The 12,154-nt window shown below is 48.8% G+C and overlaps 1 protein-coding gene and 2 pseudogenes across 1 annotated transcript in view; 1 reads left to right on the top strand and 2 right to left on the bottom strand.

Annotated features, from left to right (window-relative positions):
- LOC144576525 (uncharacterized) overlaps positions 1-1,384 on the bottom strand; it is a 55,122-nt gene extending 53,738 nt beyond the window's left edge. Inside the window, exon 1 of the transcript XR_013531072.1 lies at positions 1,195-1,384. The gene's annotated coding sequence lies outside the window, so the exon portion shown is untranslated. The remainder of the gene's footprint in view (positions 1-1,194) is intronic.
- Positions 1,385-3,534: 2,150 nt separating this feature from the next.
- LOC100411396 (large ribosomal subunit protein eL19 pseudogene) lies at positions 3,535-4,759 on the top strand (annotated as a pseudogene).
- Positions 4,760-8,221: 3,462 nt separating this feature from the next.
- Positions 8,222-8,334, bottom strand: LOC118150323 (U6 spliceosomal RNA; annotated as a pseudogene).
- Between the last annotated feature and the right edge of the window lie 3,820 nt (positions 8,335-12,154).

The following is a 12,154-nucleotide window of genomic DNA, read 5'->3' as shown; positions in this document are numbered from 1 at the left end:
CCAAAACTTCACACTCTCAACCAACTGCCACCCACAGAATCCTTCAAGCACCTGTGCCTTCCAACCCTGCTTCTACAAGTCACACCTTTTGTCCAAAGGAACTTACACCTTCCAAGCACTGATTCATGATTTTCCTTGCAATCCCCGTCTCCCCGGAATGAATAAAACCAAAGTGTCATGAGCCGCCTCCGTACCACTTAATCCAGGCTTCCTGGGGTTGTTTCCCTCGGCCAAGGTCTCTCCTAACACTGCAGCCTTCGCCTCCCGGGTTCAAGCAATTCTCCTGTCTCTCAGCCTCCCGAGTAGCTGGGATTACTACTGGTGCCTGCCACCACACTCGGCTTTTTTTTTTGAGACGCAATCTCACTCTGTCACCGGCTGGAGTGCAGTGGCGCAATCCCTGCTCACTGCAACCTCCACCTCCCGAGTTCAAGCGATTCTCCTGCCTCAGCCTCCCGAGTAGCTAGGATTACAGGCGCGTGCCACCACACCCGGCTAATTTTGGGGGTTTCACCATGTTGGCCAGGATGGTGTCGATTTCTTGACCTCGTGATCTGCCCGCCTTGGCCTCCCAAAGTGCTGGGATTACAGCGGGGAGCCACCGCGCCTAGCCCTTAATTTTTGTATCTTTAGTAGACACAGGGTTTCACCATGTTGGTCAGGCTGGTCTCGAACTCCTGACCCCACTCAGGTGACCCACACACCTCGGCCTCCCAAAGTGCTAGGATTACAGGCGTGAGCCACTGTGCCCGGCCAGAATAAAACTTCTTCAAGTTATTTTAGTTTGGCTTTTTCCGTTAACAAGCAAATCATGACCCGGTGTTTCTCCTTCATGATTAGCTGTTCGCCCAAAATGCTCTTTACTTGTTAACAGCGTCTCAGTTTAATTTCTAGCAGAAGAAAGGTGGGACTGGGAACCCCACATACGAGGCGGGATTTCCCCCATGACTTGCGCAGTCTGTGGAAACACGAGCAGCGGGTGCAGAGCTGCCCAGAGAAGGCCGGGGCCGCAGTCGCCCGGGGTCCTGGTCGCCGGCCCAGACCCACACCCTGAGGCCGAGGGGACGGAAAGCTGAGCTGCACCTGGACTCGGTCCCAGACCCAGGAGTCACGCGGGGAGTCCCGGGTCCCTCCACAGCCATTCCGTTCTGACCCCCACACCCCACCTCGGGACTTCCGACTCCGGACACTCACCATTTTTCAGCTTCTAGATATTCTGGCGTCTCCTGCAGAATTCCCGCGAGCAGTCCAGAACCTGGTGCAGGCAACAGAGAGAAAAGCTACGGAAGAGGGACGTTGTCCCTGTCAGAGCTGGAAAGAAGAAATCCCAACCTCGCCTCGACGAGAGCAGTCGGGCGGTGAGGAGAGTGGCCACGCGGCTACCTCCTTCCGGCGGATAAACGGCTCGCAGGGCCCCGCCTCAGCACCTCTGATTGGATAGAGCATCAGTCCCCGCCCCTTCAGACCTGACCGACAGCAGAAGCCCTGGGTAACGGGGCCCTGCCGAGCGGGTCGGTCCGGTTCCAGTCACAGATTCTCTAAGTGAGCTCCCTTTCAGCTCCCAGCTCTTTCGTTATTTTGCATTTCAGCCAAACTTGCTCCTAATTGCTAGAAGGGACACTGTTGTCTTTTTCACTCAATGGCTCCTTCGTCCTGCACAGGGTCACTAATGTGTGCAGGGAATTCCAGACTCGAGTCCAGTGGAGCCTGTAATCCCAGCACTTTGGGAGGCCGAGGCGGGCGGATCACGAGATCAAGAGATCAAGGCCATCCTGGCCAACATAGTGAAACCCCGTCTCTACTGATATATAAAAATCAGGGCCGGGCGCGGTGGCTCAAGCCTGTAATCCCAGCACTTTGGGAGGCCGAGGCGGGTGGATCACGAGGTCAAGAGATCGAGACCATCCTGGTCAACAAGGTGAAACCCCGTCTCTACTAAAAATACAAAAATTAGGTGGGCATGGTGGTGTGCACCTGTAGTCCCAGCTACTTGGGAGGCTGAGGCAGGAGAATTGCTTGAACCCAGAAGGCGGAGGTTGCGGTGAGCCGAGATCGTGCCATTGCACTCCAGTCTGGGTAACAACAGAGAAACTCCATCTCAAAAAAAAAAAAAAAAAAAAAATTAGCTTGGCGTGGTGGCGCGCGTCTATAGTCCCAGCTACTCCGGAGGCTGAGGCAGGAGAATTGCTTGAACCCGGGAGGCGGAGGTTGCAGTGAGCCGAGATCGTGCCACTGTACTCCAGCCCGGCGACGGAGCGACACTCTGTCTCAAAAAAAAAAAAAAAAAAAAAAAGAGTCCAGTGGAGATGAAGTAAATTATTTACCCCAAAATATATTTCGTTGATTTTTTTTTTTTTTTTGAGACTGGGTCTCACTTTGTCACCCAGGCTGGAGTGCAGTGGCGCTATCCTGGCTCACTGCAATCTCCGCCTCCTGGATTCAAGCGATTTTACTGTCTCAGCCTCCCTAGTAGCTGGGATTACAGGCGTGCTCCACCACCTCTGTTAATTTTTGTATTTTTAGTAAAGACGGGGGTTTCCCCAGGTTGGTCTTGAACTCCTGAGCTCAGGCGAACCGCCCCGGCCTCCCATACTGCTAGGATTACAGGCGTAAGCCACCGCTCCCGGTCATTCCTTTGATAGATTTTGAAATCGCTGCCGCTTGGCCAACAAAGCTTGCAAAGTCTTGCAAAGCTGCCTTCGGGAGGAAAATTTGCATCTGTAGAGAATCTCCGTTATTGAAGCCAACGGCCCTCTCCCTGCTTATTTCCCTTCACCGGAACTAGTAGTGATTCCGAGTCTGACATCTTTAAAACCTGAACACAGGCAGGAAGCCGTGACTCAGGCCTCGAATCCCAGCACTTTGGTAGGCCGAGGCTGGAGGACTCCTTAAAGCAAGCTTGTCCAACCCGCTGGCGAGGACGGCTTTGAATAGGGCCCAACACGAATTAGTAGATTTTCTTAAAATATTATAAGATTTCTTTTTGCGATTTTTTTTCCTGTCTTCCTCTTCTTTTCTTCTTCCTTCTTCCTTCCTCCTCCTCCTCCTTCTCCTCCTTTTTATTCCTCTTCTTTCATCGTCCTCCTCCTTCTTCTTCATCAGCTATCATTAGTGTTACTGTATTTTATGTGTGGCCCAAGACAATTCTTCCAATGTGCCCCAGGAAAGCCAAAAGATTGGACATCCCGGCCGGGCGAGGTGGCTGGTTGTTTTCCTATAGAACTTTAGGAGTTCTAGCCGGTTGCGATGGCTCATGCCTATAATCCCAGCACTTTGGGAGGCCGAGGCAGGTGGATCACGAGGTCAAGAGATCGAGACCATCCTGGTCAACAAGGTGAAACCCCGTCTCTACTAAAAATACAAAAATTAGGTGGGCATGGTGGCGCGTGCCTGTAGTCCCAGCTACTCGGGAGGCTGAAGCAAGAGAATTGCTTGAACCCAGGAGGCGGAGGTTGCGATGAGCCGAGAATGCGCCATTGCACTTCAGCCTGGGTAACAAGAGCGACACTCCGTCTCAAAAAAAAAAAAAAAAAAGCCTTTCGCTGCTGCGGCCTCAGCCATGAGTATGCTCAGGCTTCAGAAGAGGCTCGCCTCTAGTGTCCTCCGCTGTGGTAAGAAGAAGGTCTGGTTGGACCCGAATGAGACCAATGAAATCGCCAGTGCTAACTCGCGTCAGCAGATCCGGAAGCTGATCAAAGATGGGCTGATCATCCGAAAGCCTGTGACGGTCCATTCCCGGGCTCGCTGCCGGTAAAACACCTTGGCCCGCTGGAAGGGCAGGCACATGGGCATAGGTAAGCGTAAGGGTACAGCCAATGCCCGAATGCCAGAGAAGGTCACGTGGATGAGGAGAATGAGGATTCTGCACCTGCTGCTCAGAAGATACCGGGAATCTAAGAAAATTGATCACCACATGTATCACAGCCTGTACCTGAAGGTGAAGGGGAATGTGTTCAAAAACAAGCGGATTCTCATGGAACACATCCACAAGCTGAAGGCAGACAAGGCCTGCAAGAAGCTCCTGGCTGACCAGGCTGAGGCCCACAGGTCTAAGACCAAGGAAGCAGGCAAGCGCCGTGAAGAGCGCCTCCAGGCCAAAAAGGAGATCATCAAAACTTTGTCCAGGGAGAAAGAGACCAAGAAATAAAAGCTCCCCCTTTGTCTGTAAAAAAAAAAAAAAAAAAAAAAGATTGGACATCCCTGCCTTAAAGCAAAGAGCTGAAGACCAGCTTGGTCAACACAGAGAGAATCCCATCTTTATTATTTAAATGTTGAAATAAAAAGAAAAATGTTAAAAAGTTGGAAAAGAACCATTACTCTTCTCTCTGTGACAGCCTTCATTTATGTAATAGTCCACCTTTGCTGGCCAAGCCCTTTTCTTTCCCTCTGTCAGGAGAAATTGCCACTAAACCTGATGTGCTTCACAACATAGCCTGGGATTTTTGGGCCATGCTGAGTCTGCATTCCTTCCTGGCTTCAGGATGGTATATAAGCTTTTCCGTGTTATTGTTTGGGGGGAGGGTGTCTTCATTCTGAAGGCTCCTGTGTGTACACACAATAAATTTGTATGCCTTTTCAGAGTTAACCCAACTGCCTCATGTCAGTGAGTTTTCAGCAAACCTTTAGTACAGACATCAACAACCTATTGCCCCCACAAAGCCACCCTCTTTGCTCAGAGCAGGAGGGGAACCCAGACCAGGCCAAGATTGACTGCGCCAGGAGGGAGAAGCAGATGTCCTCCAGGGAGCCAGAATTGGAGATGAGGCAAGGCCAAGGCTTCCTCATCTTCGCTCCCCTCACACCCCATGCTCCCAATGCCCCCTCACAGTGTAGAAACGCTCTCTCCTTCCAGATCTTCATTTCCTCAGCAGGAAACTCTCACCTGGTGACAATTTAAGCTTCTGGCCTAAATAAACTGTCAACTTCATAAACTTTTTTTTTTTCAGACAGAATCTTGCTCTGTCACCCAGGCTGGAGTGCAGTGGTGTGATCTCAGCTCACTGCAACCTCTGCCTCCTGGGTTCAAGCAATTCTCCTGCCTCAGCCTCCTGAGTAGCTGGGACTACAGGCGTCTGCCACCACACCCAGCTAATTTTTGTATTTTTAGTAGAGATGGGGTTTCACCATATTGGTCAGGCTGGTCTCAAACTCCTGACCTCAGGTGATCCACCCATCTAGGCTTTCCAAAGTGCTGGGATTATAGGCTTGAACCACTGTGCCTTGCCTAAACTCTTTTTTTGTTGTTGTTGTTTTAATTTTTTTTAAGATGGGGTTTCACCATGATGGCCAGGCTGGTCTTGAACTCCTGACCTCAGGAGATCCACCCACCTCGGCCTCCCAAAGTGCTGGGATTACAGGCGTGAGCCACTGCGCCTGGCCTAAACTCTGTTATAAGACAAATCAAACAAATCTCACTGAGGCTGACCTTCACAGATTTTCTTCCTGTGTAAAAATTACAGTCTGACTCCAGCAACCCTATGCATGTGAAAAGCAAAACACTTCCCAGAAAATGTTCCCAGGCTCCAGCAGGGTAACCTCAGAAAGGATGGAACCCCTCCTGTGCACATCTGCATGTGGGTCTCCTGCTTTTCAGGGCCCTGCAGCTTCTCAGAATCCACATTCTCTGCAGCTGTTCTGAGCAGCTGGATGCCATCTGCAGGGGAGGGTGGGGTTCTCCGGAAGTCTCCAAGGAACTGTCTTTCCTTTTCTCTGCAGGCTCCACACTGGCCTCAGGCTCTGCTGCCCTCTGCAGGTTATTTAGCTGCTTCTCACTCCACTGATCAGTTTCAGAGGCCAAAAACTCTCAATCCCACTGTGTGAATAAGACACCAGTAGAGTCCCTGCTTTCCTCATGATTGTGTGTATAAAATGGGGAAGATAAATTCTAAGATATTTAACTGCATTAAAAGACTTCCAAATCACGACGTCGCTGGTGGCAGCTGAGGGCTCTGAAGCAGCAGCTGCTCTAAAGCACAAGCCAGGTGTGGGGATTGGGGCTTCTGGGATGTGGCGCCTGAGGTGCAGAGAGGCGGCAGCACCCATAGAGCTTGGGGATGGAGGATCTGATGCCCGCCAAGGTAATGGTAACCAAAGTAGAAAGTTTGCGTTTTCGGCCGGGCGAGGTGGCTCATGTCTGTAATCCCAGCACTTTGGGAGGCTGAGGTGGGTGGATAACCTGAGGTCAGGAGTTCCAGACCAGCCTGGCCAAGATGGCAAAACTCCATCTCTATTAAAAATACAAAAATTAGCCAGGCATGTGGCTCACACCTGTAATCCCAGCTACTCGTGAGGCTGAAGCAGAAGAATCACTTGAACCGGGACGCCGAGGTTGCAGTGAGCCCAGAACGTGCCACTGCACTCCATCCTGGGTGACAGAGCAAGACTCTGTCAAAAAAATTAAAAGTTGGCTGGGCGCGGTAGCTCACGACTATAATCCCAGCACTTTGGGAGGCCCAGGCAGGTGGATCACGAGGTCAAGAGATCGAGACCATCCTGGTCAACATGGTGAAACCACGTCTCTACTAAAAATACAAAAAATTAGCCGGGCGCGGTGGCTCACGCCTGTAATCCCAGCACTTTGGGAGGCCGAGGCGGGTGGATCACGAGGTCGAGAGATCGAGACCATCCTGGTCAACATGGTGAAACCCCGTCTCTACTGAAAATACAAAAAATTAGCTGGGCACGGTGGCGCGTGCCTGTAATCCCAGCTACTCAGGAGGCTGAGGCAGGAGAATTGCCTGAACCCAGGAGGCGGAGGTTGCGGTGAACCGAGATCGCGCCATTGCACTCCAGCCTGGGTAACAAGAGCGAAACTCCGTCTCAAAAAAAAAAAAAAAAAAAAAAAAAAATACAAAAAATTAGCTGGCCATGGTGGCGCGTGCCTGTAATCCCGGCTACTCAGGAGGCTAAGGCAGGAGAATTACCTGAACCCAGGAGGCAGAGGCTGTGGTGAGCCGAGATCGCGCCATTGCACTGCAGCATGGATAACAAGAGTGAAACTCAGTCTCAAAAAAAAAAAAAAAAAAAAAAAAAAAAGTTCGTGCTTTGGGGTTGAGGGGAGTGAGGTGATAGTGCTGGGGTTAGGGGCATCCTTGTGTGTGTAATGGAGGGAGCATGGAAGGGCACAAGGTTTGTAAAGTTCATAGCAGAGGTCAGGCTTGTTCCCACTCCATGCCCTTCTGGCTTCCTTGCCGATCTGTTACCTCCACTCAATCAAACCTTGTACTCTAGGCTGGGTATGGTGGCTCAAGCCTGTAATCCCAGCAGTTTGGGAGGCTGAGGTGGGCAGATCGATCACCTGAGGTCAGGAGTTCAAGAACAGCTTAGCCAACATGGCAAAACTCTGTCTCTACTAAAAATACAAAAATTAGCTAGGCATGTTGGTGCACGCTTGTAATCTCAGCTACTCGGGAGGCTGAGGCAGAATTGCTTAAGCCTGGAAGGCAGAGGTTGCAGTGAGCCGAGATCAGCCACTGTATTCCAGCCTGGGCAAGAGTGAGACCCTGAATCAAAAAACAAACAAAAACAAAAACAAAAAAATCCTTGCACTCATTCTCCCTGCCACGTGTGATCAAATTCTTCTGGTACACCAAGGTAAGAACTTCAGGATACAGGCCGGGCGCGGTGGCTCACGCCTATAATCCCAGCACTTCGGGACTCCGAGGTGGGTGGATCACGAGGTCAAGAGATCGAGACCATCCTGGTCAACAAGGTGAAACCCCGTCTCTACTAAAAATACAAAAATTAGCTGGGCATGGTGGCGTGCGCCTGTAGTCCCAGCTACTCGGGAGGCTGAGGCAAGAAAATTGCTTGAACCCAGGAGGTGGAGGTTGCGGTGAGCCAAGATCATGCCATTGCACTCCAGTCTGGGTAACAACAGTGAAACTCCATCTCAAAAATAAAAAAGAACCTCAGGATACAGAAAGCCCTCGGTCCTTCCAATAAGACAGGAGTCTAATTGAGCATGACTCACTGTAGCTGGGAATTCCCGGGCTCAAGCAATCCTCCTGCCTCAGCCTCCCAAGTAGTGGGAACTACAGGCAAGTGACACCATGCGCAGCTAACTTTTTTGTGGAAGTGGTGGTGTATCATCATGTTGCCCAGGCTGGTCTCACTCATAGCCTCAAGCAATCATCTGGCTTTGGCCTCCCAAAGGGCTGAGAGAAGAGGTGTGAGCCACCGTGCCTGGCCTATATTACATTCAAATGTTTTTAGAGAAAAAATAAATTTTTTTAAATTTTTATTCACGAATTTCCGTGTCATCCTTGTGCAGGGGCCATGCTAATCTTCTCTGTATCATTCCAATTTTAGTATATGTGCTGCTGAAGTGAGCACTAGAGAAAATTTTCTAAGAATAAATAAATTTGATGCTTATTTCTTTTATTTGCATATTTTATACATTTTCAGGTAGTCTACAATTTTCTAGAGAAATAATGCTTATCTTGTGAGGGAAAATTACCTTAGATTTCTCCCGAGATTTTCATAATGATCTTCAATGTTCTTGTCTTTCCATTTTTTTCTTAAAATACAGATCCATAAAAAATAGTTCTGAATTATAAAATTATGGTTTTTCTTTTTTGAGATGAGTGTCTTGCTCTATCACCCTGGCTGGAGTGCAGTGGCATGATCACAGCTGACTGCAGCCTCAACCTCCGGGGTTCAGGTGATTCTCCTATCTCAGCCTCTCAAGTAGCTGGGGCTACAGGTGCATGTCACTATCCTGGCTAAAAAGACTGTGGAGATGGAGTTTCACCATTGCCCACGCTGATCTCAAACTGCTGGGCTCAAGTCATTCACCCACCTCGGCCTCCCAAAGTGCTGGAACTATAGGCATGAGCTACCATGCCCAGCTATGATAACATTATTTTTAAAATTATTAGATTCTGTGTTCATGGCTCACTGCAGCCATGGCTGATTTATCAAGATTTCCCTGTCCATATTCCAAATCACTGAACAGCACTGATGAGCTAGAAACACTTGTTCTTTAATACACTGAAGGAAGTAATATTGTCATGTGATACAGTTTGAATGTAGGTTATGTTCCCACCCAATGTCAACTGTAATCCCCAATGTTGAGGTGGGGCCTCATGAAAGTTGTTTGGGTCATGGGGGGACCTATGGCTTGTTTCTCTCATGATTTACTGCTGTCCTTGTGATAATGAGTTCTAGTGAGCTGCACCTTCCTACCCCACTCTCTCTCTCGTTTCTGCTTTCACCATGTGAGATGCCTGCTTTCCCTTCACCTTCTGCTATCATTGAAAGCTTCCTGAGGCCTTCACCAGAAGCTGAGCAAATGCTGGTGCCATGCTTCCTGCACAGGTAAAAAAGCCTGCTGCAAGGGAGGAGCTCCCACAGACAACCTCTAAAAGAGCAGAGCAGAGGGAAAATGGGTTAAATCTCCCACAGAGGCCCCACTGGTGCACAGACTAGTGGAGCTGTGGGAAGGCACTCACAAGCCTCCAGACTCCAGAATAATAGAGCCACCAGCAGCTTGCAACCTGAGTGTGGAAAAGCCAGAGGGGTGAAGCTACCCAAGGCCTTGGGAGTCCATCCCTTGCACCAGTGTGTGCTGGACGCGTCACATGGAGTCAAAGGAGACTATTTGGGAATTTTAAGATTTAATGACTGTCCTGCTGGGTTTTATACTTCGGTGGGGCCTGAAGTTCCTTTCTTTTGGCCAATTTCTTCCTTCTGGAATGGGAACCTTTACCTAATGTGTGTACCCCCATTGTATCAACAAAGTAAATAACTTGTTTTGATTTTTTTTTTTTTTTTTTTTTTGAGACGGAGTTTCACTCTTGTTACCCAGGCTGGAGTGCAATGGCGCGATCTCGGCTCACCGCAACCTCCACCTCCTGGGTTCAGGCAATTCTCCTGCCTCAGCCTCCTGAGTAGCTGGGATTACAGGCACGCACCACCATGCCCTGGTGTATTTTTTTTTGTATTTTTAGTAGAGACGGGGTTTCACCATGTTGACCAGGATAGTCTTGATCTCTGACCTCGTGATCCACCCGCCTTGGCCTCCCAAAGTGCTGGGATTACAGGCTTGAGCCACTGCACCTGGCCTGATTTTTAAGGTTAATAGGTAGGCCAGGCGCGGTGGCTCACACCTGTAATCTCAGCAATTTGGGAGGCCGAGTTGGGCAGATAGTCTGAGTCTGGGAGTTCAAGACCAGCCTGGCCAGCAAGATGAAACCCTGTGTGTACTAAAAACAAAAAATTAGGCTGAGTGCAGTGGCTCATGCCTGTAATCCCAGCACTTTGGGAGGCCAAGGCAGGTGGATCATGAGGTCAGGAGTTCAAGACCAGCCTGGCCAACATGGTGAGATCTGTCTCTATTAAAAATACAAAAACTAGACAGGCACGGTGGCGCATGCCTGTAATCCCAGCTACTTAGGAAGCTGAGGCCTGAAAATCACTTGGACCCAGGAGGTGGAGGTTGCAGTGAGCTGAGATTGCGCCAGGCCTGGGCAACAGAGAGAGATTCGGTCTGAAAAAAATAAATAAAAAAAAAATAAAAATTTTAAAACAAATACTATATACAACTAATGATTTTTTTCCCCTGAAATCTATGCTTATCTGGGCTCTGTGCAAAATTTTCTTATCTTTCCAATTGTAGAGAAAATGCAACTTACATTAATTTAAAAAATCTGAAGCTGCAATAAGTGAAGTTTTTTTTTTTTTTGAAACGGAGTTTTGCTCTTGTTACCCAGGCTGGAGCGCAATGGCGCGATCTCGGCTCACCACAACCTCCGCCTCCTGGGTTTAAGCAATTCTCCTGCCTCAGCCTCCCATGTAGCTGGGACTACAGGCGTGCACCACCATGCCCAGCTAATTTTTGTATTTTTAGTAGAGACGGGGTTTCACCTTGTTGACCAGGATGGTCTCGATCGAATTTTTTTTTTTTTAAGACAGGCTCTCACTCTATTCCCCAGGCTGGAATGCAGTGGCACATTCACAGCTCACTGCAACATCAAACACCCAGGCTCAGGGCCTCAGCCTTCTAGATAGCTGGGAACACAGGTACGTGCCACCACATTCAGCTAATTTTTTTGTATTTTTTGAGGAGAGGGGGTTTTGTCATATTGCCGTGACTGATCTTAAGCTCCTGGGCTCAAGTGATTCTCCTGCCTTGGCCTCCCAAAGTGTTGGGATTACAGATGTAAGCCACTGTGTCCAGCAATGCATAATTCTTTACAAGGGGACAAACCCTCTCTGGGCATGGTGGCTCATGCACTTTGGGAGGCTGAGCTGGGAGGACTGCTTGAGACAAAGATTAGAGAACAACAAGGGTAACGTAGCATAATCCTGTCTCTATTACTTAAAATTTTAAATAAAAGTCTGATATGGTCAAAGGTATTACGTGGAAAAAATAAAAAAAGGAAAAATAAATAAGTCTGAAAAGCAAAATTTCCCACCTCTTATCTCTGAGGGAGCCTTCATCTACATAGCAAGGTCTCCTTTGCTAGCCATGCTTCTTCCTTTCCTCTTGTGTAATGCATCTTGCCATTAAAACTCACTTACCCACCAAACCTCCGAGTATTTGGCCATGCCAAGTCTGCATTCTTTCCTGGCCTTGGAGTACATAAGCTTTCTCATTGTTGGGTGTGTCTTCATTCTGAAGGCTCCCATATAAACATGCTAAATAAATCTGTATAACTTTCCTACTATTAATCCACCTAAGTTCCTTGATCTAAAATTTTTTTTCCTTTTTCACCTTGTTTTATAAAAAAAAAAGTACAAAAATAAACATGTATATCTAAAATAAGCATTTTTTAGACAGAGTCTCACACTGTCACCCAGGCTGTAGTGCAGTGGCATGATCTCGGCTCACCTCAATCTCCACCTCCTGGGTTCAAGCAATTCTCTTGCCTCAGCCTCTCGAGTAGCTGAGACTACAGGTATGCACCACCATGCCCGGCTAATTTTTTTTGTCTTTTTAGTAGAGATGGGGTTTCACCATGTTGGCCAGGATGGTCTCGATCTCCTGACCTTGTGATCCACCTGCCTTGGCCTCCCCAGTACTGGGATTACAGGCGTGAGCCACCGTGCCCAGCCTAATTTTTGTATTTTTAGTAGAAACAGGGTTTCACCGCATTGGCCAGACTGGTCTTGAACTCCTGACCTCAAGTGATCCACCCACCTCAGCCCCCGA

This window comes from Callithrix jacchus, chromosome 22 (genome assembly GCF_049354715.1).
Source record: "Callithrix jacchus isolate 240 chromosome 22, calJac240_pri, whole genome shotgun sequence".
Lineage (NCBI taxonomy): Eukaryota > Metazoa > Chordata > Mammalia > Primates > Cebidae > Callithrix > Callithrix jacchus.
Note: the sequence above shows the minus strand (reverse complement) of the source record. Positions and strands in the feature narration are given on the sequence as shown.